Here is a 6,693-nt window from a genome sequence, read left to right as displayed (position 1 = left end):
AAACGTCGGCGAGATTTGTGAAACTTCGTACGTTTGGCTTTAGATGATGTCTTAACGATTGTCTGTTTAGTAAACGTGAAGATTATGATACAGCGTCTATATTTGTTCTATGTTATGTGGCAAACTTTCGCAATAAGGCAACACTTTATAAGAGACAAAAGGAGAATTGCTCATAAGTAGACGTATTTTCTCGATGTCATATAGAATAATTGTTACTTGTCCGAAGTATATTGCGATAATCAACCCAGAATGTAAGATTCACAAGACAAAGAACAAATAAAAACATTTTTAAATGCATACAATAAAGAAATGTTAGTTTTCGTCGATGTAAATCCCACATTGAAAGCAAAGATGTGTCTTGTGATGAAAAAAGACATATTTTTCAAATTATATAAAATTATACACGTATTTATATCATAGCTATTTAATATAAGCATTCGGCATTGTAACGTATTACTACCGATTTTCAACACGTGCTGCAACTTGTATTATCATAAATGGATGCAAATAGAATATTCTGCTCTACCCATGTAGTAAATATCAGAGAGTCATTCCAAAAGTAAAACCTTCTATTTTTAATTAAAGCGTGTAAGAGACTAAGCTATGGAGACGCGAGTGGTACTCTGAAAACGAGCGACTTCTGTGTTACATAATTTCTTTTTCTATATAGACACCACCATTATCAATGCATTTTGTCAGGAATCTAGTGAAGCATCTCTGCTTCTGATGCATATCTATGACTTGCGCAGCTTTTTAGAATCTGTCACCATCAATACGTGCAACAAAGATATAAAAATTTTAGGTCATGTATGCCTAGGTTCATTCACTATAAAATGCAATTTAGAATAACCTCTGATACAGTAGGGCTGAGATAAATTACAAGGAGCATTTCTTTTGAATCGCCCCTCACACATTTTCTCAGTGAACAAGAACGACTAAATTTTGACGGATATCCAAACGCTAATACAATCAAAATAACTCCATATGAATATTAAATATTTAGTATCCGTTGTTATGATTTTACATGAATTTAATATTAGAAATGAAGTGACATGTGCATCTTTTTATTGCTCTTGAAATCATGAACGATGTAATATTTTTATTGTAAGAACAATGCATACATAATTAGTGTAAGTTTTAAGTAATTTGTAAAGCGGAATCATATCTTAAGTCATTATTAACTGTAAAAATTATGATCCTAAACTTTCGTCAGCTTGACATAAGGATCTATGATTTTCCCGAGTTTGATCAGAAAATTTAAACTACTAAAACCGAACAAAGTCATTTAGTTCAGTGAACCGAAGTTTTATTATACATTAAATATCAGTGTACTTCGTAGCAAACATCACATGAAATTATTTATCTCATTCGCGCATAAAGTTCTGACAGTAAACTATATTTTCTGTCAATACAAAAGCTCTCAGTATTGATTAGGCTGACACTCATAATCAATACAAATAACTTCATGCATGTCCACTGTGGCGAATGAACTATGTAATATTTCTAAATATAGGATATTGACCTACATCGTAAATATCATCAGAAGTGGATCATAGAGTGTGATAAGAACTCGGCTGCATTTACAGTAAATGTAAGACTTTGATTTTTTATCGGTGCGGCTAATGGAGTTTCTTTTAACAGCGAGTAATAAACACACAATGTTAATGAACATAGATTGTAGAATGAGGATGGTGGCAACCTTCTCTCGGGAGAGAGACAATAGTGTTCTGAATCTAGTCTGGTATACTGCTATCTCTGTTGTGGCTATACAGTCAAAGCTAGAGTTAGCTCTTCTGGTGCAGGCCTGGGAAAGTGATAAGGTTATCTAGGTTTGCCAAGTTACCAAGTTTTCTCTATCAGCGTTGCAAAGTCCGACAGAAAGGCAAACCGATATGGTAAGAGTCAATGCAGCTGCAGAAATTGCCGGAAAATTGTAGCAATGCTTTACCGACTGCCTATCGGGACTCCAAACAAGGTTTTTATCATGGGTAACTATCTTGACTTTTGCATTGCCCAAGATATTCACAAGGCATGTGAATTGTTTCCCGATAGCTGGTGAGAATTTACAAATATTTTCAGATTTGACGTTAATAGCGGATATACTCATTGTAGTTAACATTGTATCAAAATAAAAGTGATATCCTAGGTGATTCTTATTCAAATACTCCGGCAAAAAAAAGAAGAAAATTCGGTAACGGTGACAATTTTTAAATATTTAGAAATTTGACGAAAATAACGGACCTCCTCATCATATGTGTATTTGAAGAAAACGTTAATAGTTATTTATGATATTCACATTATTGTTACGTGATAAAAATTTTAGACACGGACTATTATCAGATAAATATATATATATATATAATATTATCAGATAAATATATATATATATATATATATATAATATTATCAGATAAATATATATATATATATAATATTATCAGATATATATATATATATATAATATTATCAGATAAATAAATAAATACATATATATATATATATAATAGTATCAGATCAATTAAAACATGTTGCTCTCAATAATATTTAAAGAGAATTTTTTTTGTTGCTTTTTACTGATACCTACTGAAAATACATCATCTCCAGGACTTGTACAGAATAACTACCTATCGGAAACTGTTCTGAAATTAAACATAACTTCCAGTCTAGGAGGTTATGGGCCCTTGTACTCAAGTAAAAGATCTTTCACATGTTGACACAACAAATCATGTGCTGGAATACTAAAGATTCAATGCTTTTTATGAAGTTATTCTCGCTTCTGATTGGTTGCTAGCAGAACGTGGCTTTATTTGATTCTTCAGGGTCTATAAGTAAAAAATCCCAACTTTCGGTGATCATAACATCCTCATTTTATTAAAAATCTTGCAACAATCTTGTACACTTTAATAGTGATGTGCATCATTTATGTCCGTGGAACTTTTTGTCACTTCACATGCGATGATCTACTAATAACCTTTTCTCAAATGAAGTAGATAACTAATCAGAGAGTTGTCCAATATCCTTATGACGTATAATATATATCACTTTAGTTTTGACATTGACCAGTAATCCTGAACCAGATACAACATTTTATGAGAAACTTTGAATAGAACTCAGCAAATATTTCAAGCTTTATAAACAGACTCTTATTATTGAATATGTTGAATATTATCAAATAGTATTAAATATCACTAAAAATGTTGGTTCACTTTCTTACAGTAAAAACACAATCAAAGTAAGCATATGATGCTAGTAATGATAATAATGATGTATTTTTGTGTATCACTTTGTAAAACGTTGGCACTTATTGGCTCTGTTAAACCTGACCATTTCTTGGTGGTATGTAATGGTGTCGCTACTTATTGTCTCTGCTCGATGTTGTAGGCAGCGTGCGATTCCATGCTTGATACTGTATGGGTGATGTGAGTTGAAGTTAAGGTATTGTCCGGTGAAGGTAGGCTTGCGATATACGGATGTCTTAAACCCATGCTCTGTGCGTGATATGAGTATATCAAGGAAGGCCAGTTGGTTATCTTTTTCTTTCTCCATTGTGAACTGTATCGATGGTCTTATTGAGTTCACATGGTCTACGAGAGCCTGGATGTCTTCCTGATGGGGCCAGAGTATGAAGGTGTCATCAACGTATCTTAGCCACTTGGTTGGCTTTAAGGGAGCTGAACCTAAGGCCGTGTGTGTAATTCACTAGCATTGTATCGACCTATTGCATATAAATGGATGGCTGTCAAAATACGAAAATATTTTTATCCTACTTTGATCCATGTCATTAATGATAATGCTGCATACATAAGTTCAGTTTCAAACGTTTGCAAATGTATCTGCCTGAGATATACATTATGAATTAAAATTGTATTTTACTATAACAAAAACCGGACGACATTCCTTCCCGAAAGTATTCATTATATACTTGGGAACTAAAGCATGGAGTCTAGAATGTCGTTATTTTAAAATCGTGCAAAATTACTCATATTTTATAATATCATAATCACCTCTTAACCACTCTTTTATTCGTAGTCACAAATTCATGGACATTTTAAAAACTGTCGTTGTTAAAGTATATAAATAAGTCAATAGCGAAGAAAAAGAGACTTAAATAAAATAATGGCGTGAACGAAAATATTCACTTTCGTTATGATAACAAGGTAAATGATGAATTTGAGAAAAAGGAGGAAAAAAAAGAAACTTAAGAAGGAAAAAGGAACGAGGAAAATAGAGGAAGAAAAAAAGACAGTTGTTATAAGAATAAGAAAGAAACAATACCACAGTTATATTTTAATATGTTGCTTATTTCGGAGCAAAGTTATAGATATCAAATATAATTCTACTCTTTGCTCTCTTCTGATAATACATTTCGACATCTCTGTTTAATCTTATGGGAAATCTGCTATCAGATAAAGCCTTGTTCGTTTTTGATTAATTAAATTGTTGACATCTACAAAGTGATGAAGACGTTAAGATTTATAGTACAGACGATTTTATGGACAGAAATGTCACCATAAATAGCGGAACACCGGAAATCATCTGGAATTTTAGTTGGCAAACATCGGCTTCTACTTCCTGTTTAAAGTGCTTCTTCGTTTCTATTTTTATCCATCATAAAACATCGATACGTAAATAATGAAACAATTGAAAAGTTTTCTGCAGATTTTTTAAATTCATTTGCGAGTTCATCATTAACCGGTAAATGATTTTTCAGTTATTTAAATCTTATTTAATCTTGTGTATTATCGAGTATGTATTCTGATGGTTACTTTTTTTCTGTCAATATTTCCGTGTAACAAACAGGATATTTGAACGAATACATTACATTACATATGCTACGACCATTATTATTTTTCTTGCTCACAAGAGTTCTTACACAGTCCAACGTCAGTGATTTCATTTACAACAGCATGTAATGTTCCTTGGAGTCTGGATGACAAAACATTTCACACGATATGCTAAACCGTCCATGCCCTTCGATATCCTTTACAAATAATATTGTGTAATCACAACAGCCGAGTGCCATTGACGTCTGAACGGAAACGACTATTGATCTCTACTGGAACTTTGATAGAAATAAAAGTATTCAATGTCTCATAATTTTCGTACTCATCCATGTAAGCCTGGTGTGTGATTTCTCTCTAGCATTCTTCCTTTTTGAAATTTCACGCTTGTTGTGTGCTTTAGTCGATGCTGGCATTATTTTGTACGACGGAACATATTAGGTTTCTCAATTTTTAGATGAGGATTGTTTTTTCGTATTATTTAGATCTATCGGACTACTATTCTCATTGTATCTTCCCCGCAGTTTCCCTGATTTCAATTTCTCTTTTCTATTTTCAAACTTTTATTAAATTGGTCTTAGGGCTCATTATTATAGCCTTAAAAGTTGCATTATACTCATTTTTAAAAACAATGATTAAACGCGTGTATTTTCCATCGATTCCTACACACACTATACTTATCCGGCACGTGGTGTTATTTTCTCTTGCGTGAAATAATTTTACCGTTACCTTCCGAGAAGGAAATGATGATATCAGAGGGGGTGACATCATCGTGTAGGATTGGGTCAATATGCCAGCAAAAAATGAAACAGATAACATCTTTGTCTTTCCTAACCGGAATATTCAACACGCCTACGATGAATGCTACTTGATTATAGCGCATTACTTTGGTTACAATCACACAGAAAAATATCCATACGTTTGCAGGATATTGGAAAATATTGAATCCATCAATAATACAATTATAGAATATAAGTGTCGAAAGTTTTATAAGGTTACATTTGTGAAATGTAGCCTGGCAAGGACGAAACCCGAGAAATTGCAAATTCAGTTAATTTATGCGTGATTGTTCAGTTAGTTTCCATTTGCACATCTAGCAAATCTGCTAATCGGATAATAAGAAGTTAAACAGTTGGAACCCCTATTTATCTTAGTTTGGTAGTAACTGACTTTGTAAATAAAGAACAAGCTATGTGTATTAAACTCACCCATCTTAATTGATTAAAATCAACAATAGCTGGGTAGGCTCATAAAGCAAGAATGAGTCCTCCGCTTCATTCGCAAACAACAGATACACGTTATTCTCATCATTATCAATGTGATTTCCCCCCATACAACGTTCTCTCTGCAAACTCACATCTCAAATATTCCTCACTCATCATGTCTCTTCCGTTAAACCATCGTTAGATGAAGCTCTACAGGTCTCTACTCTGATATGTGATATAATTGATTAGAGTGAGTTTCATCGAGTCTACCCTATGAATGTCGACTCGGAACGCTTCACCTTTTCTCCCTGATGGTTACGCGACAATCTAACTTTGACTTATAATCTTATCTGATATACCTAATTACCATATTATGCACTAGAATTTGGTTTACACGGACACACCAAGGAAGTATTTCAACGCCGATTTCAATTGAACAAAAGTAGGAAGACTTACTCAACTAGAATCCCTGAATCTTGAAATAGAATTATGTGTGAGGTAATAACTGGATCAGTAACGTAAAATATAGATTAAAAACTACTCGACGTAAATTTTTCTTCTCTTGTATAAATTGTTATGGCCATATCCATAGATTTAAAATTTAGAAAGTTGCATTCAAGCCAGTTCCCAAAATTAATACCTAAATATTTAATAAAGTTATAATACGTAAATATCAGAGGAAAATACGATTAGAAAGCCATTTTCCA

This window comes from Euprymna scolopes, chromosome 7 (assembly GCF_053919585.1).
Source record: "Euprymna scolopes isolate OS-2025 chromosome 7, ASM5391958v1, whole genome shotgun sequence".
Classification (NCBI taxonomy): Eukaryota; Metazoa; Mollusca; class Cephalopoda; order Sepiida; family Sepiolidae; genus Euprymna; species Euprymna scolopes.
This window is presented reverse-complemented; position numbering follows the sequence as displayed.